Raw genomic sequence first — 26100 nt, forward strand, 5'->3', positions numbered from 1 at the left:
AAAAGTTATTCCCTGATTTAAGCGCTCCTACTCCCTTTTGATCCATCAGTTGCTATATATATAGCAACTGGTTAGAAGAAAGGTTAGCTCTATCATAAGAACAACACATGCACACTGGTTCACTAAGAACTGGGGTATCTTTATTACAATAACAATAAAATGGGAATAGACACATACACAGATCTGCGGGGTCTCTGTAACTAACAGGAACTGTAACACACCGCTGAAAGAAAAAGGATTAGACATACAATAGCCTAGGGAATAAAGACAAGATTAAGGTGTAAGTGTAAAGCAAACTAATTCAGACTACCTCACCTATTAGAAGGAATGTTTCTCTCTCTCTCTGGTGGGATCAGGGCTCTCTCTCTCTCTCTCCGTCACCACAGCTTCACTCCTCTGGCTCAACTGCTTCAGCTGGCAGCTTCAACTCCTCCATCTGCTTTAATGCATTCTGATAAACTGGCAGCCCCAGCTGATAGTTCCAACTTTGTTCATATGACTGCTCTCTCCAGCTTCAGCAATCATCTGCCTTCTTTCTCCATTCCAGAAAACCAATTGAACTGAACTATACTCTTCAGCTCCAGCAACCATTCTACTCTTCACTCTTCAAGAGCCAAACTGACCACTCCTCCTCTCCTGCACTTCGCTAATATGGAATCCTCTCCCCTCATGGAAATTTCCAACAGAGGGCTGCCTCCCACCGAATTCCTGTGCTAGCTCCAGAACTCTCCGCGCAACCGCAGTGGCCATCTGCATGTTACGTCTGGGCCCAAGAGACAAACACATTCTTCCAATAAGAACCAGTCCTGGCTGGTATTCCCCTAGCAGACAACAGGCTTAACTATAAACATTACCTTTACCCTGCAAGCATCTCAGCTCTGCAGGGATAGATAGCAAAATTGAGTCTCTCTAGTTCTGGGCCTTGTAGGCCTGGGAAGGATGAAATAACCCTTAGCTCTGTCAGAGTACCTACACAAACCATACCAATATGTAATATAAAGTCAGGACCACAGGGTCCACCCTCTACTATAGGCAGGATAATGAAAGGACACATAATTATGTCAAAGCCAATAGGCAATAGATGGATTAGAGTCAAGAATAAGGGATCTATCATCATATAAAGCAGCTATCCTCTTCTAGGTCTGGAAGAAAGGGCTTAAAAGGGCCAACACAAGGTAAGAATACAGATTATAGATGTTAGCAAGCTTAAAGTCATCATCATTCAGAAATAGAGCCAAAAGCCATGTCAGAACACCACCCCAGTTCAGACATGGCCATATGCAAATCAGTCTGACCCTGTGCCTCATGGGAACAGTCCACTCCGAACTGCCAAGCCATGTCTTCCCTGGACCGGAAACAAGCCTCCTTGGACCGGATTCGGATTCATAATCCTCATCAGCCAAGCTATCTTGAATCCAGTGGCTAAGTGAGCAAGGGACTCATATCTGAGCATACCCTGCTATCTTAGGGTGAACAAAGCGATACAAAAGGGGATGATGGACGGAGCGTTTGAGCAAATCAAACACTCACCCCCAGTCAACTGATCTGGGGTTAATCCATCACCATTCTTTAGCTCACTCAGCCACCCCAGTTCAGACATGGCCATATGCAAATCAGTCTGACCCTGTGCCTCATGGGAACAGTCCAGCCTGAACTGCAAAGCCATGTCTTCCCTGGACCGTAAACAAGCATCCTGGGACGAGTTTTGGATTCATAATCCTCATCAGCCAGGCTATCTTTCATCCAGTGGCCAAGTGAGCAAGGGACTCACGTCTAATCATACCCTGCCAACTTAGGGCAAACAAATCAATACAAAAGGGGATGATGGACGGAGAGTTTGAGCAAATCAAACACTCACCCCCAGTCAGCTGATCTGGGTTAATCCATCACCATTCTTTAGCTCACTCAGCCACCCCAGTTCAGACATGGCCATGTGCAAATCAGTCTGACCCTGTGCTTCATGGGAACAGTCCAGCCCGAACTGCCAAGCCATGTCTTCCCTGGACCGGAAACAAGCATCCTAGGACCGGTTTCGGATTCATAATCCTCATCAGCGAGGCTATCTTGAATCCACTGGCAGTGAGCAAGGGACTCACGTCGGAGCATACCCTGCCAACTTAGGGCGAACAAAGCGATACAAAAGGGGATGATGGACGGAGCGTTTGAGCAAATCAAACACTCACCCCCAGACAACTGATCTGGGTTAATACATCACCATTCTTTAGCTCACTCAGACACCCCAGTTCAGACATGGCCATATGCAAATCAGTCTGACCCTGTGCCTCATGGGAACAGTCCAGACTGAACTGCCAAGCCATGTCTTCCCTGGACCGGAAACAAGCATTCTGGGACCAGTTTCAGATTCATAATCCTCATCAGCCAGGCTATCTTGAATCCAGTGGCCAAGTGAGCAAGGGACTCATGTCTGAGCATACCCTGCCAACTTAGGGCGAACACAGCGATACAAAAGGGGATGATGGACGGAGCGTTTGAGCAAATCAAACACTCACCCCCAGACAACTCATCTGGGTTAATCCATCACCATTCTTTAGCTCACTCAGCCACCCCAGTTCAGACATGGCCATATGCAAATCAGTCTGACCCTGTGCCTCATGGGAACAGTCCAGCGGAACTGCCAAGCCATGTCTTCCCTGAACCGGAAACAAGCATCCTGGGACTGGTTTCGGATTCATAATCCTCATCAGCCAGGCTATCTTGAATCTAGTGGACAAGTGAGCAAGGGACTCACGTCTGAGCATACCCTGCCAACTAAGGGCGAACAAAGCGATACAAAAGGGGATGATGGACGGTGCCTTTGAGCAAATCAAACACTCACCCCCAGTCAACTGATCTGGGGTAATCCATCACCATACTTTAGCTCAGTCAGCCACCCCAGTTCAGACATGGCCATATGTAAATCAGTCTGAACCTGTGCCTCATGGGATCATTCCAGCCTGAACTGCCAAGCCATGTCTTCCCCGGACCAGAAACAAGCATCCTGGGACCGGTTTCGGATTCATAATCCTCATCAGCCAGGCTATCTAGAATCCAGGAGCCAAGTGAGCAAGGGACTCACGTCTGAGCATACCTTGCCAACTTAGGGCGAACAAAGCGATACAAAAGGGGATGATGGACGGAGCATTTGAGCAAATCAAACATTCACCCCAGTCAACTGATCTGGGTTAATCCATCACCATTCTTTAGCTCACTCAGCCACCCCAGTTCAGACATGGCCATATGCAAATCAGTCTGACGCTGTGCCTCATGGGAACTGTCCAGCCCGAACTGCCAAGCCATGTCTTCCCTGGCCATATTAGTATGGGCATTTGTCAATGCCTTTTCGTGGCAAAGGCATGCGTTGCGGGCCCCCAGGGACTCTGGGGGGGTGCACATGGGGGTACCTAGGTTACCCCCCAGCATTTAAAAGAACAACGTGGCGGTGCCTGTCACGTTGTGCTTTGAAATGCACGACATGTATCTTTACTATTGCGGCGGCCCGCCGATATGGTAAAGATACAGGATGCGCCCACCACTGTGGCGGGCGCACCCTAATCCCATGCACGGGACCCCCGCCCTTAAGGCGGGCGGTCCCTAGTACCGTGAGGATGGGGGTGGGCAAAGTCCGCCCGCCATCCTAATGGGGCCAAAATGTTTGATATTTTTTACTTTCGATAATGTTGGTATCGATATTTTTTTGTTGCCATATTGTGAAGTCGATATTTGTGTACTTACTTGTTTAAGTATTGGTAGTCGATATTTTTGTTTTTGATATTTTTACTTCTATATTTTGGTCAGTCGATATTAGGTCTGTCGGTTTGCTTCAGTGATCCAGCCCATATAAACTCAGTAGTGTCAGTCTGCTTCTTCCAACTCCGCAGAATCAAAAAAATCAGCAGTTTCCTCTTCCAAGAAGCCCTCATTCAAGTCACCCTTGCACTATTTATGTCCCGCATTGACTACTCCAGCTCTCTGCATGTCAATCCCACAGACTTCGACTAGTTGATAACCAAGCAGCCAAGCTGATTCATGGCTAGCCAAAATCCACCAACACTAAGCCCCTTCTCAGGAGCCTCCACTGGCTCCTTGTGACCCAGCGCAGTCTCTTCAAAATAGGCTGCTTGACACATAGAGCCCTCTCTTCCCATGGACCCTCTTTTATAGCCTCCCTAGTCCATCGCTACGTTCCCTCCAGTGACCTTCGCTCCTCCTGTCTTAACCTCCTGTCTCCCTGTACCCTCAAACGTACGAAACATGGTGGGCTGGGATTCTCCTCCCAGGCACCGCTCCTCTGGAATTCGCTCCCTCTAGAACTCCGTCAAATATCCTCCTATCCCCAATTCAGGAAGACTCTTAAAACCTGTCTCTTTTCCCAAGCCTACAACTAACCTGCACTCTTCATCTGTCCTCAGCCTTTTCAACCAAGCGCTAAGAAACTGTTGGTGTGCGTGTGCTCTATAAATACATTTTATCATATCATTTTATCATATCCATGGACTATTCAGAATCAGCAAATGCGGGGAATACAAATGATCCGCCTTTAGGTACCTACGTAGACGTCCCCAGCCCAACTTGTGGTCTGCGTCTGCAGTGTGTGAATCTCAGCTGGTGTTCTCCTAAGCCCAAGCAGGAGTATAGTAGAAAGGGGGTAGGGGCAGACCTGGGTGCATTCAGGTTACAGGAATTGCAATTGCACATACGGGTAGTACCAAAAGTAGGCGTAATGTACCCGAACATCCAAATAATAAAATTTGGGTACTCCATACCTTCCTCGTTTGAAGGGTTGGGTGAGTGTTTCGCAACCTACCTGCCCTTGTCCCCATGCCCAAATCAGCTGCGTCAGCATACCCTGAAGGGTACTAAAAAAGAAAATTTAAAAACAAAGATAAAAAATGGGGTAGAACAACCATCTTAAGGATTGAGATGCGAAGGGCCACAGACAGTGGGAATGGTACCCAGTCGTCTATCTGTCTAGAAGAATGGCCTATGGCAGGACCATAATTAAGCACGACAACTTCTGATGCTGTGCATTGTACAATTACACCAAGATATCAGGGCGGTCATCACACCAGGGCAGGGGGAAGTCCAGCATAAATGGAGTGGTAGCGTTTGTCAGATTTGTTCCAATTGATGACACCAAACTGCACCATCTCCCGCATAATCGGAGAGAGATTTGAAGCCGACTCTAAAATGAATAGAAGAATATTGTCCGCATACAAGGACGCCAGGAGGGGACCCTGATGGATTCCTATTCCTCGCTGGATGTTCCGTTCCTGAAGATGCCACACCAGTGGGTCGATTCCTATAATAAAAAGCACCAGCAAAGGTATGCAACCCTGTCTAGTGTCCCTTGAAAGTGCGAATGTATTTGACAACACCCAATTTATTCGAAGCTGCGTGACCAGATAGGTATGTAGAAGGTAGACTATGCCGCCAAAATGTTGGGGGAATCCTAGCTACTGAGCGCCGCTTGTAGACAGTCCCACTCCTAAGAATCAAATGCTTTTTCCGCATTTAATAATACCACTGCAGCAGGGAGGGAAGGGTTGATTTGGTTGCTGACCATGAACAATCTTCGTCAATTTACCGAGGCCGAGTGATTCGGCATGAAGCCCGACTGGAGAGGGGAATTAAAAGCAATATACACGTAGCAAGTACCTTTGCTAATATTTTGTAATCTTTTTTTAAAAGTGGCAATGGCCTATATGAGGCACATCTATCAGGCAGCTGCCCGGCTTAAGAAGCAATGGTACAATCACTTCCCGCATGGTGAGGGGCAATTCACCTGATTCCAACGCCTCTGCATAAACCACCAGGAGATGTGGGACTAATTGCACTTTATAAGTTTTATAGAACGTGCTGGTAAGGCTGTCTGTGCTGGCAGTCTGTGAGCCATCCAGACTGTCAATTGCTTCATTATTCTCGTCCGTGCCAATGGGTGAGGCCAAGAATTGGTGATGTCTTGTTTCCATCCACACCATCGCTATCTCATTTAAATAATCGAAAAGGGCTTCACCAGTCAGTGGGGAGGGTGTAGTGTAGAGCGAAGTGTAGTAGGGCAAGAAAATAGACTGAATATCAGCACTGCCTGCAGCACTGGTGCCATCTGCTGTCTGGAGCTGGGTAATATAGGTGGCATGGTGTCTAGGGGCAAGCAAACAGGCCAAAGTGCGTCCTGGCCTCTTTTCCTCCCCAGACACATGGGCGCTTGCATATTTCCCCATGTAAGCTGTCTCACAAAGCGCCAGCTCCTGAAATTCTCCCAATAGTTTAGCACATTGATGCAACGGAGAGGGGACCACACCAGCTAATGTCTGGGCATCCAAATCCTGCAGCTCCCCTCAGTAGCGTCATGATCCCGGCAAATTGTGTGCAGCACCCCAGCCTGCTTAGCTATACAGATGCCTCTAATATACACTTTAAAAGCCTCCCATAAGGTAGCATAGTGAGACACAGGGCAAGTATTTATTTGGAAACACTCTATTATTGCGTATTGCACTTTGCTCTTGAACACAGTATCTAATAAGGCGTCAGTTGGGAAGCGCCAAGACCCAGAAGGACGATCAACTCTGGGCAGAACTACTGCCTATTGTACTGGTGAGTGATCTGATAAGGTGTGTGGCAAATGATCCGCTTCCTGCATGGTGATCAGAAGATCCGGGTTTTCATACCATCGGTCTATGTGGGACCAGGTTCCATGTGGCACCGAATAAAATGAATACCCCTGAGCAGTCGGGTGCCGATGCTGCCAGACATCAGCCATGAGGTGTGTGTTTATGAGCATCTCAAGTTCCCTGGTGGAGCAAGGCTGGGTGTTGTGACCAGTGCCAATGGACTCTGTCCCTGGTTTAAATGTGAGGTTACAAACTACCCCAAATATAATAGCGTCAATCGGTATGCCAGTGATACGCGATGAGATGTTAGCAAAAAAGCCCTCGGCATCCACATTAGGAGCATAAACATTAATAAAAAATATTTGTTGTGCACCTAAATTTCCCGCCACTAATAAGTGGCGTCCCTTGGGATCCCTAATCACAGTCTGAGTCATGTAGAGGAGTGATTTATGAATCAAAATACAAACTCCACGGGAGTATGTCCTATAACTATCGAAACACTGGTTGCCTCCCCAGGCAGCAACAAAACAGTTGTTCCCTTTAGGAGCAAAAATGGGTCTCCTGCAATATTGCAACATGTATCTTGTAAAATTGGCAAGCACCTGTTGCCCCTTATGAGGGTTCGACAGGCCTCTCACATTCCATGTTATGTATCTCAGCTCAAGTACCCCCGCCCGACCTCCTGACCCCACTACAGCAGGTGCAGTAGTATGCAGTCAAGACTTTCTCTATAGTCTATTAACTGGTGCGTGCATTTGTTGCCTGCAAAAAAGAAACAGAATCAAACTCTCTCAACGAGGTTCCTAATCCCCCCACCCTCCTCCCACATCAGATATCCACCCAACCTGTATCCGGTGAATCCCAGCACATTTTAACTTAAACAACCCCAAACAGTTTATAAACAGTAGGAGATCTCCTGGAGGGGCAGCAATGCCCCAAGCAAACCACGAAGTATGAAAACAATAAACAATATTGTGCATGTGGCTCCACTCATAGAGAGTCAAGACAACAATTGTATCACCAAAAATGAGGAGAAAGAAAGCATCATACCACATCGTCCTTTGAGGGTTCATGATTCCTTGCCCAAGTTATCGCCTCTACATGCCTGAGAGGCATCTCATTGATAGCCATGCACCCTCAAACTGCGAAGTATGACTTCCCATGGGAGGAACCTCTGTTTGATTTGTGGCGCTTCCAGTAGTCTGCTGCCTCTGTATCAAAAATAGTAGTTGTACCATTGATCTGAATACGAAGGCGTGCCGGGTATAACATGGCAGATATTTTTGTTTCTCAGAGTTTGCACTGGGCCTCCTGTACATTGGTGTGAAGTCCATTGGTGTGAACATCCCAGCCTGAGGCCCCATTAAGGCAAGTAAGTATATCTCCCTAGTGGGAAGTAAGGGATAGATAAGTCCACATCATGTGAATAAAAATCAGCTCCCAAAGGCCCACAGTGTGGGCACTCTTCGGAGCGGGTAGGATAGAGGACATGTAGCGTTCACGGGGTAAGGTAATTGTGATGTACAACATTATAATGCAACAAATTGAAACGCGCATTGGAACTAACCGTTGGAACACCCTCATAAACCTTCATGCATTCCCTTGCCGACAAGGGCTCCCACAACAAATTGTCCCATTTGCCTGTATTACCCACAAATCATCCCAGAAAGCCCGGTAGAGATGAGATATCAATCGGCATCCATGGGTCATATAAAGCATGACAACATCATTAACTGGGGCATTTCATTTTGCCCCAAAACCGATTGCACAGCTGAAGTGTGCCTCTTCGGCTGACATTTCCTCCAAATGTAATCATGTTCTCCAATCTTTTTATGCCTCTGTTATCCATCCACATTATCCTTTAATCCACACACGGGTAATTGTGCCGTTTTTCAAGCTTTCTATTGTTAAAGCTGTGCCCATCCGGACCTCTTGCTGAAAGATGATAAATGCAGGAGTTTGTTTGAAGCGGCGTTTATTTAAAAAGGACCCAGTGCATTTCGGGCCACAAGCACCCTTCGCCAGGGGATGCTACAAAATGAACAATGAAACACATAATCAGTACCAAATTAATCATTTCTACACATCTTGCATCTTCAACATATATTAATTATCCGTTCATCAAAATGACTAATCTCATTCTACCCCGTCCTCATTTTATGTAGTCAGCCATCTTCGTGAACAATATGAAAATTGCCCCTTCGCTCTAATAACGATAATAGACCCACCCCCTTTGAGCACATTTCTATAGTTACAGTCGGTAATACCACTATTCCTCAAAACAACCGACTTCATCCCTCTCTTCATTTGTGAGCCCTTTCGTTATCCACCCCCTGCTTTCGAAACCCCATTTCCCACAATCTGTATGTGACTCATAACCCCGTGACCTCCTTTCATCTCGCCTGCTTTCATCATGCTCACTCCCACACATTCAATTCATCACCCAACCCCGTCAGCTCCTTACATCACTCCCCTTTCTCTCCAAAAACTATTTTTAATGTGCATTTACTAATTCATTCCCACCTCCTTCATGCATGTTCTCTGCCGCCAAACTCACTTGCAAACTGCTATCAATCTCCGTACATCCCTTATCCAAAACAATACAATATGTCCACATACCTGCTTCAAACATGCAATCTAATCCTTCATTATTGAATGGACAAACATGGCGTACATTGAAACTAAGGTGTGCATCCCATTACCACAATTGTCCATATAAAGCATGACCATTAATTGAGTTGTTTTAGGAGGTTATTCAGGAAAGCATGGCCACATCTCTTGTGCAACGCTTGAAACATCCGGTTTTGGAGATATTGGCCAACTCCTAGATGGAAGGAAGTCATCACCTCCTCTTGCATTATAAACCGCTGCTCAACATACTGGTCTCCCAATAAATGAAAACCTCCATCCTTCCAATGCTGCACTGACTTTGACTCAGTGATCTCAAGGAAAGGTTTCACTGCCCAGAAAAGCATATCCGGTGCATAGGGAGCTCGTCAAACAACCTGTGTGACAACATGCTCGCATGTGGCCGCCAGATGTTGTACAATATTAAGGAGAGATGCAGGGACTGCAGAGCCAAGCATCAACAGGGTCGGCAAAGGTTGCCCGCCACATGTGCCCGCTAATAGCCTTCTCTCCCAATTCTCATTGTCATCCAGCCCATGCACTGCATGTTGCAGCTGAGCTGCAATATAATAGAACTCCAGATGGGGCACCTCAAATTCTCCCTGACTCCACGTCCTCTGTAGGGTGATGAGTTCTACTCTCCTATGGTTGGAACCACACAGGAGGTCCACTACCAAGCTGTCCAGCGTACACAAATGATGTCAGGGGACCAAATAAAAGTGTGTTGTAGGGTATAGAGAGAGCATAATAATATCATTATTTCATTCCCCGTCTCAGAAATACGTAGTTAAGCAGGCTCTGAGACCCAGGCCTGAGGTCACTGATCGACAGGTCACAGGTGAGGTGGCATGTAGCCAGTAGGCAAACTCACAACAGGAAATCCCAGATCAATCTCACAGAGAAGTGCAGCGTCACCACAATGGTCCAGGGAGATTGGCCCAAATAAAGCACATAAAGCACACATGTCCTAAGGGGTACTCATACTCCAAACACACCATAAAGTCAGGTGCCGCACAAATTATGAACATTGAGACAATCAGGACACAGCACACATAGTCCACACAGTGATCACATTGTGGACAACTGGACACGTTACCCACTAGCCGCATTGTGTCCACGCGAGGTTCAAGACCCACCTGGATTTCCTATCAGATACATTAATTTATGACTCCACAGACAGTAGCTCACATCGTTTACCAAAAAGTTATCAACTGAACTGTTTATGACATTCAGTGAACTGTATAAAACCCAATTAAGATTGATTGTAAGTTGAGACAATCCCCAGACCCTATGTCTGTGACTGTTCTCACTGCACTGTTTAATTTAAAAAACTGTCCCTTTTTTGCCAAATACCTCTAGTCTCTTGATATTTTATAAGGTGTTTTGTGTTCAAGCAACAAATGGTAAAGTCAGATTTTTCATTACAATTTTGAAAATAGCACTTTTAGAAAGTTGGTATTTTCTTACCCTTTGTGCCTGCAGCCTGTCTTGTATCACATGTCTAGGTGCAGCTGACAGTTAGAATTTCTGAATTATTTCCAGACAATTGCACAATAGAAGGATTAGTTGTGCCTCCCTGACCATCTGCTGGTAGAATTGGGGGTGGAGCTGAGCACAGCCCACTTGCCACTGAATAGGGTGTACTTTACCTTCACACAAAGGGCCTAACACATACACCTTGCCACTGAAGCCAGCTTGGAGCCATGGCAGGGGAGGCAGGAAATTCAATGCGCTTCAAAGAATCTTCCTAGAAGCTTCTCCCACCTTCCAGAAGAAATGCACCAGGGTATAAAAATAGGAACTTCAGACCAACACTTCAGATCATTTCTCAACCTCCCGAAGTACTTTCAGAGGATTGCCTGCTATTGTGACCTGCTGTGCACTCTGCAAGACAGCTTTTCTTTATCTGAAAGGACTGCTTTGCTGCCTGGAGACTGCTTTGAACCCTCAGAGGGCAGCCCAACTCCAGGACTACTAGAGTGACTCCAGTGGTTAATGTGCTGGTCTCCAGTGCCACAAGGACACAAAAGGCTCCCACCATCTTGAACCTGCACATGAACCCAGCTTGGGTGAGTCCCAAACCCCAAGAGGTGTCCCACCAGTCATGGGCCCCTTATGTGTTGTGATGAAGGTCCCCTGATGACCAAATCCCAAAACTGAGGACTTTGAGAACCAGGATGAGACTGGGACCAATCGGCTCACCTATCCTCCCAAGGTGCATCGTCTGTTGGATTGACTCTGCGGCTTCTCCCGATATGATCTTCTCTGCAGCAGCAATTGCTTTTCAGCAGTGCTTCGCAAAATGGATATCCTGTCTTGTCAAACTGTCTTCAGCTACAGCCATCCTAAGTCCAAACATAGAAATCTTCTCCATGGCTTTGAACCAAGGCCGTCTGATGATGACACTCCCCCCTCAGGCCTCCTGCAGCCTTTTCCTGCTGAACTTCACATTCTCAGACACTTTTTCTCAGAATAAGTCAGTAGTTAAGTGCTGACCAGGCCAAATACACTTCTTGTATCCGTACCACTCTCCAACGCAGTCTGCCATATTTTTTTACTTTGACCAAGTATTGCATGACTAGATATCCACATTTGGAGTTTTATCTTTATGCGCTAGTGTTTTCTAAAAACTTTACAAAATCATAACTCCAGTTGTACTGATTAGATTGTTGTTGTTTTGTCATCAAATAACGTTTAAAAATTTAACATTTTTTCCTAAATGCTTTGGGCTTATGTTTTTACTTTATTAGTGATTGTATGCTGCATACATTCTTTACGCATTGCCTCTACGTTAAGCCTGACTGCTTTTTATGCCAAACTACCCAGAGTTAACTACAGGCTGATTTAGTGACTTTTTGTGGCTCACCTTGCACAGATTTTTGGATGTTGCTTGACCTGAGCTCACATCCCAGTCAACCAACAACTCAATTTCTCACAAAAAGTATAGGGAATTTACAATCTGTATTTTGATTCTATTCACATTATTTCAAATGTACACAATTTACAACATATGAGATTGTTTTTCAATATTTTTATGTTTTCATATTTTAGCTTGCCTCTACTGAAAAAATTAGCCGATGTGTGTTTCTTACACGTGTCTGCTTCCTCAGATTTATTCAAGCCTCGTATCACCTACTGACGGTTAAATTACTGTATTTATTATTCCTAATCAACAGGTCTCATTAGGTAATGCGTTTGAAGCAAGTTCTGAAGAAAGAATGGACTTGTGGAATTTATATCGTGTTGATTCGTTAATTCTCATTACATTTTCGTTTTGATACCGATACATGATATATTTGAAAGCAAAATTTAAACTTTATCGGATATAAATGTAAATAATTAAGACTCAAAATACATTAAGCTGTGACATCCAGATGCAATTTACTCAATTAACAACCCACAACATTTCAGAATCACTTTGATTACACTACCATAGTAATATTTTACGCAGATTTGGTTTGTGCCGCGAGCGTTTATGGTTTTATTGACAATTGCTGTTTTTTCAAATTTATTTGACAATAACTTGTTTAAATGTAAATGTTCTTTCATTTTGCTGGAAAAGGTGGCATATAGTCATCAAAGCTTACCAACCTGAAAATATAAAGTCACTGAGCTATGATGGAAATTGCTTAGAGACAAAAATCATCATTGTCCTGGGAAGTGACAAGCGTCATAAATTTTAATAATGCCATTTTTCTTAAGAATGTTGCTCAGAGAATTCATTTTAAAGCAAATCTTACTCCTATTATTGCAGACAATGCTTCCCCTTTCAATATGTTCTAATTAGTGTTTCTGGCAAAGAAAAACATTTTGACCTTCAAATCTTAAAATATTATACAACTGTAATTTTCCAAGTTGGAAAGCCACAAGCACAGATTGTTTTGATGAATGAAACTGATGTGCTTTGCAAGTAAAGAGTGAGTCATTTTTGTGCTGGCAACAGAGCAAAGCGTAATTATGTACAAGTAATGCATCGGAAACAGGAGGACATCAGCGAAAACAATTATGATGCTGAAGTTAAAATGTTTGCATGTGACAAATAGGCGTTCAATGCCAGATCTCTCTGGTAATAGACTCTGAGGGCACTTGTAAGGTCATTCATGTAAAACTACATTCTTGTTGAGAGCACGCCATATGGCCATTGCTTGACTTTCACTAGCATGAATCAGTTTTTCCAAAGGAGTTCTAATTGTGGATATTTTAAACTGCTGTAGGATACATTATACAAAAATACTTACTCGGTGTGTTTATAATTGGTGAACGCACTGTGGAATTTAGCTTCGCAAATACAATGGTGACTGTGCACTTCAAGCCTGTATGGGTGTTGCATTTCCGACGGCTAGAGACAGATCATTAAATTGACAGATGAATGTCAATTGTCTGGCTCTCGATCTAATGCAACCATGCTCTGAATATCTGGCTTGTTTGAAAACATTTATACAGTGTAAACAAACCTTATCGACTTAACAAATTGCAAAATCTAATTTGATTTATGAGAGTCTACATGCAACATGGAGGTGCTGCAACATCTACAGCAACAGTTCTTTGACTGGTCCCGTTGCAAATCAAACAATTGGCACTGAGTCAGGGCCATAAAGGGCCCTCTATTTCTGTCCTTAACTTACTGATAGAAAGAACATTGGGGCAGATTTACAAGAAATGGCTCATCTCTGCATATTGAACGTGAAAGGTGGTGGTGAGATGCACACCAGCTTATCCTGTTCTTCCATGTTTAAACCGATTCACAACTTGATAAGCGTGCAAGCTTGTCCGCACTCCGCCCCATTGCGCAGCAATAGAAACAAAACACGAGGGAAACCTGTTAAGGTTCCACCAAGCTGCACAGCCATATGCTTCAATTAATCAAATGAATTAAATTCATCTCATGTGTTCCTATATTTTTCCAAATTTTCACACTTGCGTTTAATCCTTTTTAGTTTCAGTTTTTTTCAACCCATTTGACTAATTTCAGTTTTGTTACAATGATGTTCACACAAACACAGGAGCCCCGTGGAATTACAAATGTCACGATTTATTAAAAGTAACCCAATGCATTTCGGGATCACAGTCCCTTCATCAGGGAAATCTAAAATACAAAAGGATTTGATTGAACAAAATGCATCAGTACTACTCTATTAAGGTTGAACTTCCAATTCATCTAGCAATTCATTTTCTCTGCAGTCTTTACACCAATGTACCATTTATACCCAATAAATAGAGCATTGCAACATGTGTTTAAAGAAACCATGTTTAAATAAACTACATCCAAAGTATTAAGCAACAACCCATCAGCCAAAGCAACCTAATATTTAACAAGTATTTATGTCTAAATCAGTGGGGTGAATCAACTTTCCCTTCCCCTTAATTAATCATGATGCTTACCATGACATGTGCCATAATCCGTCCTCCATTATTTAAAAAAAAAAAAAAAACTTTTGGGGCACTCATTTCCTTAGTGCATAGAATTTGTTTATTCAATTTTGTTACGTGCCGAAGCACGCTGTACCCTTACAATGGAAAAACGACATCAACTCTTCAGCACTTGTTCATGGTTTTTAAACCTTCTTCAAGTGGCTAGTCACGTGTACCTCTACTGAGGCTGCAAGGAAAACTAGGCTAGGAATTCAGTTACCCTCCTCCCCACATTCAATTGAGACAAACTACATGTCCCAAAATGCATTGCAATCCATCCCTCAACAAGTGTTACTCGCTTAATATTCATATATTCAGCTGTTGTAATCTGTGTTGTGAAATGCTGCATTACCAACATGGACAAAAACCGCACATTTAGTTCCCAATTGCCCATATAATATTTCTGCCAACATTAGCGTCCAAAATAACAGTTACATATTCATTTCAAGCCAGTTCAACTAACAACTGATAGCATTTTTTCCATCAGAAACACGGACTTCTGTATAAGTCCTCTTGATAAACACTCTTTATCCCATGGTTTCCATTCAACATGCTTTTTTAACGTTCATGATTACTATGTTCATCAAGGGTGCCATCTCAGCAAATTGAGGCAGTTATATTGAACGTGAACGATGGTGTTGAGACGCACACCAGGTTAATCCTGTTCTTCCATGTTTCATGAAACACAGTGCGCATATAAACTGCATCAACACCTTGGCCGGAATCCCCCTCCCTTAGGCATAAAACCTGCTTAGTCTCATGAGATAGGCAACAGGGGCAGACCTGCACTTCTGCATTAACCTTGGGTGAAACAAGACATTAGGCCTGAACTTCTCCCATCAGGAGAAAGCACCAACACCTGTGCATTAATCCGGCAGGTCCTCCCCAGGCATCACCCATCCAGTTGTAGAGCAGCTCCTAAGCCCAGTTCAGGATGCCTGTAAGAACAGTTCCCTTTCACTCTAGGCCACTTAAGTCTCAAGACAGTGTGGCACAATTGCTGCCACTGCCCACTGTCCAGCGGGGCAGTGGTGTCCAGTAAAATCCATTCAGGGCTTGGGGGAGCCCCCACAACAAAACACTAGTCCTGCGGGCAGGCACAGACCCTGTGCCCTGACACCCCCCCAACTGCCGACAGACCGAGCCCCACTCACCAGCTCCTGAGGTCCTCGCGAGCAGGGAAGGCACCGACCCTGCGCCTTAGCAATCCCTGCCCGCTTCTCTCCACTTATGGGGCTTCCTTGGACCTCCCCCGGGCTCTGTAGTAGCTGCAGGTTTCACTCACCACCTGGATCCCTGCAGACGTTGCGCCGCTCTCTCCGGCGGCTACACGCAGCCGCCACCACACCCGCGGGGCTCTCCTCACCCCACGAGAGCCCCACCGACACCAGCATTTCTTCGGGCTTCGCCCGGGTTTCCTCCTGGGACCCGGGGCTTCCGTCGGCCTCTTCCTGTTTCCGCTGGGCGGGACTTCCTGGGGTGGCTCCCGGCTCACCCAATCCCAGCGTGGCTCCCCGTGACAGCACGGACCGGCAACAGTGTCTCGGTACCTTAAAGAGGGGTAGGCTCCCTCCAACGTCACGGCGCCAGTGCGGGGTAGGCACCTGCAAAAGGGGGCATTACAACGCGGGGTAGGCACCCGCGGGTTTCAACCACGCAAAAGTGAGTCAACACCGGCACAAGGCGGGGTAGGCCCCCTCCAGGGTCACTCAGTCGAAAACATGCCAAAACACAGGGTAGGCTCCCGCGGCACTCCACAATAAGCACAAACAGGCAGCAAGACACAGGGTGGGCACCCGTTCATTAGATATGCATGCCAAGCACCTTCAAATAACACAGTCTGTTGCTGGCCACACAGCACTACTAGACCCTGCAGTATAGCGCTTAACATGCGCTCAGCAGCCTCACCAACTTCAGGTGCAGCAGGCAGTGATTCTTCTCAGTCCTGGGCATGCAGCGCTTTCAGCGGCAATTATAGCGCTTAGGGCTTCACAGTGCTTCCCAGGTAGCACAGCACAGAGGTACAGTCTGGCAGCAGCAGTCTGTCAGAGGTCCTGGGCAAAGTAGCACTTGGGCATTATGGCGCTTTGCCGGTCCGTGGCTTCCCAATAAAACAGCTCTCCTGGGCCTCACAACTTAGGAAATTACAGCACTTTTGGCCTCAGCTTATAGCGCTTCTCACCTCCTTCTAGGCCAGGTAGCAGAGCAGCAGGCACTACTGGCCAAGGTCAGCAGTCAGTGAGTACTCATCAGGACAGGGCGGTAGGCTTTCACCGTCCTCCACTGTAGCGTGGCACTCCTCCTGTACAGCAGCCTGTTCTCCTGAAGTGGGGCTTCCACTAACCCTGTGGACAGCAGAGGGGTTTTAGTGGGATGCAGGGGCTAGCACACAGGCCCAAGTGGTGGTACCACCTGGCAGCAGGTCCCCTCACATTCCTGTCCTTGCTCTGTCTGAGCACATGGTGGCACAACCCCCTTATTTATGCACCCCTCACCCCACCTTCCAGGCAGTCCCAGAAGCTTCTAGAAGCCTCTAGGGAACTGGTTCTAACTGGCTCAGGGGGAGGAGTAGAGCACCCTGGGTGCCAGGCTTTCCCTCCAAATACTGGGATGGCTGGGTACCAAACAAATAGACCGCTAACTCACTGCAGTCAGATGGCACAACACACAGCCATGGCATCCATTTTAAAAATGTGATTTCAGTAAGGTGCATGTTTACAATAGGGGTATTACAGGTGCACACACCATTGCGTCACATTACATTTGACATCTCACTCCACACATGGCCTACACATTTCTTCACCATGGGGGAGACGTCCTAAAACAGGGGTGTGAAAAGCGAAACATTTTGAGAAAAGGGCCAAGTCCAACAGTGTGATATCCTCGGCGTATAAAGATATTAAAATGTGCTGTGTGGGGTAATCGAGTGCATATTGTTTGTGATGTTGGCGGAGCATGGCCGCAGGTGGTTCTATTGTGATCGCGAATAACAGGGGTGACAGGGGACAACCCTGTCGCATGCTCCTGGTAATGTCGAAAGCTGTGAAAGGTTCCCCATTTAATAGCAATGAGGCGCAGTATACAGTAATTTGATCAACAGGAGAAATCCCATGTGCGTCAACACCGCCAGGAGGTATAACCATTCCAGGGAGTCGAACGCTTTGGTAGTGTCCAGAAAGACTGCTACCACCTGTCCTTCCTGATCGATATTGTGTAGAATAGAAAAGAGAGTTCTCAGATTGAGCGTTGTTAAACGACCCGGTATGAAGATGGAGAAGTATATCCATCAACAGGGTTAGTCTATTAGCGAGGACTTTAGCCAAGATCTTGACGTCACATTTTATCAACGATAATGGCCTGTACGAGTCTGTGGATTCAGGGAGCTTTCCTGGTTTTACTAATGAGACCAGCATTGCTTCTCGCATTGTATTCAAGAGTGACACCGTCCTCTTCATGAACTGCTTTCAGGAAGGGGGCCAGTATGTCTATGTAGGTTTAAAAAAAATTCTATACCTAAGCCGTCCGGTCCTGGTGCTTTGCCACTGTTGATCTGCATTATGGCCTCCTTTATCTCGTCTAACTCCAAGTTGGCTGCCAAGAATTCCATTTGACTATTGCTAAGCCAAGCTAATTCTATCTGCTACAGGTATTATCATGTCTGCCCCTGGCGTGCCGTGCACGAGGTATATAGCGCTTGATAGTGTGTGGTGAATACCTGACCATTAGCTGTCGTGTTCCGCTGCATCACGCCATCTCTATCCTGAATGGCTAGAAAATGATTCGCCGTTCTGGGTGCTTTGTCTTGGCAAGTGATTTTCCAGGGCGCTCCCCCTCACCATACTTTCACGCTGCGTGGTATTTGCCTCGAAAGAGACATTCCTTTTCTGCTTCTGCTTGATACTCTGTTATGGTCTCTCGTATCTTGGCCATTGTGGGGCCATCATCTTCCTCCTGTATGCTCATCTCCAGTTGTTTTATCTGGCATTTCAGTTGCGCTATCGTTGTTCAAATGTCTTTAAGAATAGCCCCTGTCTTGGCCATGCATTGCCCCCGTACAGTGACTTTTAGTGCTTCCAATACCGTAGCTCGGGACGGGCCGGAGTCTACATTGAGTTGTAGGTATTCTTCTAGTGTGTCCCCCAATTCAGATGCAAGCCCCGCATCCAGTAACACTGGGGGTTGCAGGCGCCCCTGCCTGGACTTGAAGGACATTCCCGGGGGTCACCAAGATAAGCACCCGGGAGTGATCTGAGTAAGTTCGTGCTAGGTCGCAGAAGGAAAGAGCGCGCAGTACAATGTCTTTTGACACAAGCCACATGTCTAGTTTGGACCATGTATTGTGTGTGTACAGCCGAGTGAAACGTGCTTTCATGTTGTGTCCGGTGTTGGTGGCGCCATACATCTACTAGTAGATTGCCAGTGACTATTTGCTGCAGTTGGTGCTGTGCGTTGGAGTGATGATGTGGCAGTGGGTGTCAGCGGTCGTAGGGTGGATGCAATGTAAGGTTAAAATCTCCTCCCCACATGAGGGGTGTCGATCCTATATTTACTATGTGCGCCCATAGGGTAATGAAATAGTCTTCGTCATCCGCACTGGGTCCATAGCTATACAACAGTGTGGCAGAAGCAGATGCCAACTCCCCCATTTTATGCAATACCTACCTTGCAATATCTCCCTTGTGGGTCAAGCTCAAATCCCTCCTCAATGTATGGTACTGTCTTTTTAATGAGGATTTCTGCCCCTCTAGAGAAGGCGGAGTAATAGGAGAATTATCTATGCGAAGCCCACCGTGTGGCAAATTGAGGCTGCATTTGAGGGGAGCTGTGTGTTTCCTGCAGCATAGCTATGCTGGTGTTGTGTCTGTCTAGATAGGCCAGGATATGGCGTCTCTTCCTGGGATTACCCGATCCTCTAACATTCTAGGTGAGGAGGGCTAGTACAGTATCGGTATTGTGGATTTTATTAGCCATCACCCCATCTCTTGCATATGTAGGGTCTTTCCAGGACTACCCAATGCCTTCAGTTGAGTGATACCCCCACATTCTGATTATCAGAGCTAGCCTGAAATAGTGCCAATTTGGTAATGTCTACCTGTTTACCCCAACATTCCCCCAAAAACGGCTTCCCCAATTTGCTGTGTATAGGTCCCTCCCTCTGGGTCCCTTCAAACTAACTCGAAACATTCGGGACACGTGCGTCACCATTACATTGATTAAGTGGTATTTTGACATTTCATGTTATTAAGTGAAGTGTCATGCATGGCAGCCGTAATCCCCAATATAGAAACATAGTTATCCTGTGCCATTGCAGTCTCAATAATGAACAGTTTTTAGGGTCAGTAGGAGTCTGTGGTGACAAGGTCCATCAAGCAAAACAATACAGGCAGATGCTTAACAATACAAATCCCACTAACAGGGAGTAGGAGTGCTCCCTTATAGATGTGTGTCTCAGGTGGTGTGGCGGCTCCACCCAATGTGTGGTGTTGTGTGGGATGGGGCCCTGAACTAACATTTCTGTATCTGGTAGCTTCTTTACCATCATTAAAAATTGAGGTCAGTGCCTGCAGCAGCAGGGTAAGCAAGGCTGTCTGCTGTTGCCTGTGTGCTCTGCTGCAGTCCATATCCTCAATCATCTTCCTGTTGCACCATGGCACCACCGTGGGCTGCTGGTGATCACTCAGCTCTCTTGGCTCCCAGCACTGTTTTCTTGAAGAAGTCGGTTGTTTGTTGTGGGGTGCTGCAGAACTGGTGTTTGCCATCATAGGTGATCCCAAGCCGTGTCGGATAGAGCATTGCATATTCCAACCCTTCCTGCTGAAGTTTCTTCTTGATGGGTGTAAATTTCTTGCGTGCTTCCTGCACATCTAAAGTAAAATCCGAGTACAGCAAGATGGCATTTTTGTCAAAAATTACTTCTTTCAGTTTTCTTGCCTTGCGTAGCGCCGTGTCGCGGTCAAGAAAGTTGAGCAGTTTTGCGACAATGGGCCGAGACGGTGCACCTGGTTGGGGTTTTGGCACCAGCGTACAGTGCGCTTGTTCTATGATGAGAATCTTGGAGGAGGGCTATAGTCCAAAGCATGTCGTGAGCATATGTTCCACATAGTCCTCAAGCCTCCCGGTATTTGCAGACTCATGGATGCCCTTACTGCATATGTTGTTCCTCCGTGAGCGGGCTTCAGTTTTGGCTGCAATCAACTTTAACAGTGCATCCACGACAATTTCGACGGCCAGACCACCACCACAGCCAATGACAACTCAGACCCCACGAACATCACCCGCAACAACCACCTGCTCACCTGGATGAACCTCATCCACAACATCAAAATCAAAAACACCATCCACTCTGGCTCCCCGTCAGACCCGTGCCCACATCCACATCTTTAACAAAGCCAGCGCCACCATCGCACCCCATCTCCGCAAGGCTATCAACATCTCCTTCGAGACCGCAACCTTCCCAGAGAGCTAGAAGCATGCAGAAATCAAGGCCCTGCTCAAGAAACCCAAGGCAAATTCGAGGGACCTCAAGTACTTCCGGCCCTTCTCCCTGCTCCCATTCCCAGCACAGGCCATTGAGAAAACCGTCAACAAACAGCTGACCTGCTAGCTCGAGGAGAACCGCCTCCTGGACCCATCCCTGTCCGGGTTCCGAAGCAACCACAGCACCGAATCTGCCCTCATCGCCGCCACCAATGACATCAGGGCCCTGCTAGACAATGGCGAAACCAGGGCCTCATTGTCCTGCATCTCTCAGCCGCCTTCGAAAGGGTCTGCCACTGCACCCTATGCACCCACCTCCTTCCTTGCTGGCAGAACCCAGAGCATCCGCCTCCCCCCTTTCTGCTCTGAAGACTCCAAGATAATCTGCAGCATACCCCAGGGATCATCCCTCAGCCCGACATTGTTCAACATCTACATGGCCCCACTCGCCCACGTCGCCAGACTCCACAACCTCAACATCATCTCCTATGCCGACGACACACAGCTGATCCTCACTCTCACAAAGGATCCCCTCACCACCAAGACAAACCTCTAGGAAGGAAAGAAAGCGGTTGCCAAATGGATGAAGAACAGCCGTCTGAAGCTGAACTCGGACAAGATGGAGGTTTTCATCCTCGGCTCCACCCCCTCACCCTGGGATGACTCCTGGTGGCCGACTGCCCTGGGAACAGTACCAACACCCACTTACCATGCACGCAACCTGGGGTTCATCCTCGATTCAACACTCTCCATGACTAAGCAAGTCAACGCCCTCGCATGCTCCTGCTTCAACACCCTCCGCAAGATATACAGATGGATCCCCACAGACACAAGAAGAAATGTTGCCCAGGTCCCCGTCAGCAGCAGGCTAGGCTACGAAAATGCCCCCTACGCGGGAGCCCCGGCCAAACTACTGAAGCAACTACAACGCATGTAGAACGCCTCAATTGCCTGATCCTCGACAACCCGCAGCACAGCCACAACACACCCCACCTGGGAGACCTGCACTGACTGCCCTTCAACAAGACGATCACCTTCAAGATCCTCACCCACGCACACAAGGCACTCCACGACACCGAACCAATATACCTTAACACACAACTCACCTTCTACACCATGAACCGCCAGCTCCGCTCTGCTGACCACGCTTTCGCGACCGTCCCCCGCATCTGAAGAGCAACCTTCGGTGGCAGATAATTCTCCTACCTCGCCACCAAGACCTGGAACACCCTACCCATCCTCCTACATCAGAAACAAGACCTACTAACCTTCAGGAGGCTTCTCAAGAACTGGCTATTCAAGCAATAGCAGCATCCCCACCCCATCAGCGCCTTGAGACCCAAAAGGATGAGTAGTGCACTTTGCAAATTCCCTGATTAATTGATTGATCAATATCCATGAGCTGTCTCGCCATTTATGCATGGTTATCCTCTAGAGTAGATGTCCGCATTTTGGCCACTTTGATTCTCTTGTCCTGTTTTTGGAGCTTGTGAGTAATCTGTTCCGTTCTGGCACACATAGAATCCGGATCACTGAAATAATATCGACTGACAAAATATCGACCTGCAAAAATATCGTGGAAAAAATATCGACAGACAAAATATCGAGTTTCTATCTACAAACAGGTAAGTACAAAAATATCGAGTTTAAAATATTGTTTACAAAAATATAGTTTAAAAAAATATCGACTTTACTAAAACACTATTAAATTAAATTAATATTAAAAACTAAGTACTAAAATATACTTAAGAATACTTAAATTAACTTATGATAATTAAATAATTAATGAAAGTAAAAAAATAAAAAATATTTAATCATATTTCTTAAAACATATATATATAGTCACAAAATATAATTAAATATTAGCCAATATTAACGTACAATAACAAAAGAGTAAAAATTACTATTCCCACTCCAGTGGGTGCAACAGTAGGGAAAGCGTTGGATAGCGTAGGGGTTAAAATTACTATTCCCACTCCAGTGGGTGTAACAGTATGGAAAGCGTTGGATAGCGTAGGGGTTAAAATTACTATTCCCACTCCAGTGGTGCAACAGAAGGGAAAGCGTTGGATAGCGTAGGGGTTTAAATTACTATTCCCACTCCAGTGGGTGCAACAGTAGGGAAAGCGTTGGATAGCGTAGGGGTTTAAATTACTATTCCCACTCCAGTGGGTGCAACAGTAGGGAAAGCGTTGGATAGCGTAGGGGTTTAGATTACTATTCCCACTCCAGTGGGTGCAACAGTAGGGAAAGCGTTGGATAGCGTAGGGGTTTAAATTACTATTCCCACTCCAGTGGGTGCAACAGTAGGGAAAGCGTTGGATAGCGTAGGGGTTAAAATTACTATTCCCACTCCAGTGGGTGCAACAGTAGGGAAAGCGTTGGATAGCGTAGGGGTTTAAATTACTATTCCCACTCCAGTGGGTGCAACAGTAGGGAAAGCATTGGATAGCGTAGGGGTTAAAATTACTATTCCCACTCCAGTGGGTGCAACAGTAGGGAAAGCGTTGGATAGCGTAGGGGTTTAAATTACTATTCCCACTCCAGTGGGTGCAACAGTAGGGAAAGCGTTGGATAGCGTAGGGGTTAAAATTACTATTCCCACTCCAGTGGGTGCAACAGTAGGGAAAGCGTTGGATAGCGTAGGAGTAAAAATTACTATTCCCACTCCAGTGGGTGCAACAGTAGGGAAAACGTTGGATAGCGTAGGGGTTAAAATTACTATTCCCACTCCAGAGAATACAAGATTAGGGAAAGTAAATAATTCATATATTATTCAATAATCTACAAAAAAATATCTATTATTAATTAATTTAAAAAAGTAATTAACATTAATTAAATAAATTAATCACCTCATAATACTAATTAATTAGGCATTAACAAATACATATTTTATAATTTAAACATATATTACAATTGTTTCCAAATAAATAAATTGTAATTAGTTTTATTATTTAATCAATTATTAATAATTTACTTTCCACCCTATGCCCCTATAAACCCACTACCCGTTACATACATTAAATTTGTAACATCTACATAATTACCAAATAATAAATTAATATTAAATAATTAACAATTTTAATTTAATTAATTAACAAATATAAATGACTTAACAATTAATTACTATTTACTATCAATAAATAAATGTACATATTTAATTAATTATAAATAAATTACTTCCCACCCTACTCCCCTATAAACCCACAATCCGCTACAGAGTTAAATTAGTTTAATTTACATAATTAACAATTAATCAATTACTTTTAATTAATTAACTATTTTATTTAAATTAATTAACAAATATAAATAATTAGCAATTATTTACTATTTACTATCAATAAATAAATGTACATATATAATTAATAATAATTAAATTACTTCCCACCCTATTCCCCTATAAACCCACAACCCGCTACAGATTTAAATTACACAAAAATTATTATAACAAAATTAGTTAAATATAAATATTTATAACATAAATACACAATTTTCACACATATTATAACATAAAATACGCTATAAATATTATATATTATTAAAAATTGGATATATTTTACTATCTATATTATATACTTCGATATTTTAACTATCTATATTTTTTACAGTCGATATTACTTCACTTACCTTAAAAACGATATTTTTGTAGTCGATATTCTGTCCTGTCGATATTTTGTCCACTCGATATTAAATACTCGATATTATGTCCAAACGATATTTTGGACTCGATATTATGTCTGTGCACCATAGAATCCATCTTGCCCTCTATGGAGAAGAAGCTTGCTTTCATCGTGTGAAGGACTGTCTTCGTGTCCACCTTCTCCGAGCAGCCCGCCTCAAGACCAGCGAGATCTTGGTCAGGGTGAGGTGGTTGTCCTCCGGGCGTTTTGCAAGTGTCTAAACTAAGTTTAGGTTGTTTGCCATCTAGTTTTCCCATTGTCCTGCTTTGTACAATAGGTGATGTTCACCTGCGTCCACTCAGGGTTGGACGATTTTCCGCTCACCTCGTATGGTGCGGGATAGGTATGGAGAGCACTGGGTCTAGTTGTTGCAGGCAGTGGCTCCATCCAGCTACGCAGCGTGGGAACCGGGGCGGCCCTCTCGTGCCTATAGCTGCAAGTCTACAGTGTCATGACAAGGGTTATCCCCTGTTTTCTGGACTGGGATCAGGTGGGAACCATAGAAGGCGCCTTTGGGGTTAGTTGAGTGAAGTATTTCCTCTGAAGACCTTGTAGCAAGGCATATATTGTGTCTTTCACTTGCCTACACTTGCGCTGACTTCAGGGTTGCATGTTCTTCTGCCCAGCAGTCTTACATGCAACACATGTCTCAGTGGCAGCCGACATCAGCCCCCACTCAAGCAATGGAGAGGCCCCCGGGGAGTAGCTTGGGTATAGCTGCCTATGGGCTTGTGTAGGTGAATAACCCAATAGCGAACAATGCATAGATTTGGGCTGGTCCTCGGGTCAGGGCTTCCCGGGTAGAGCAGTATTAGGCATTTCATGTTCAAAGTTGTGGGGGCAGTCCATGGAAGATCCTGGCAAGCTGATTGCATGCTGACCAAGCAGAGTATATCTCCCTCACCACCAACGGAAGATCACTGGGGGCAAATGTGGATTATTTGAGCTGCCTGTCTCTGGGGAGTTTACCTAGGCCGTGCGGGCTACTGCTTAACTCTCAAGCCGCGCGGCGGGCCTGACCCCATACAGCAGTCTCTCCTACCTCAAGATGGGCCTCAGTCCCCAGTCTGTCATAGTCCCAGTCCACGCCAGGCTCTCTGCGGCGATTGCCCACCACGTGCTCGCATGAGCATGTTTGTTGATCGTAGCCGCTCACTTTCAATTTCACGCACCTTGTCCCATGGTCACCTTTGTTTTTGCCGGCAGTCGTGGCTGTTGGATTGTCTCTGCAGTAGGTTTCCCAAATTCCGGCAGCTGGGAGGCGGTCACATTAAGTGCGGCCTGCTCTGTCT

This window comes from Lissotriton vulgaris, chromosome 4_1, assembly GCF_964263255.1.
Source record: "Lissotriton vulgaris chromosome 4_1, aLisVul1.2, whole genome shotgun sequence".
Classification (NCBI taxonomy): domain Eukaryota; kingdom Metazoa; phylum Chordata; class Amphibia; order Caudata; family Salamandridae; genus Lissotriton; species Lissotriton vulgaris.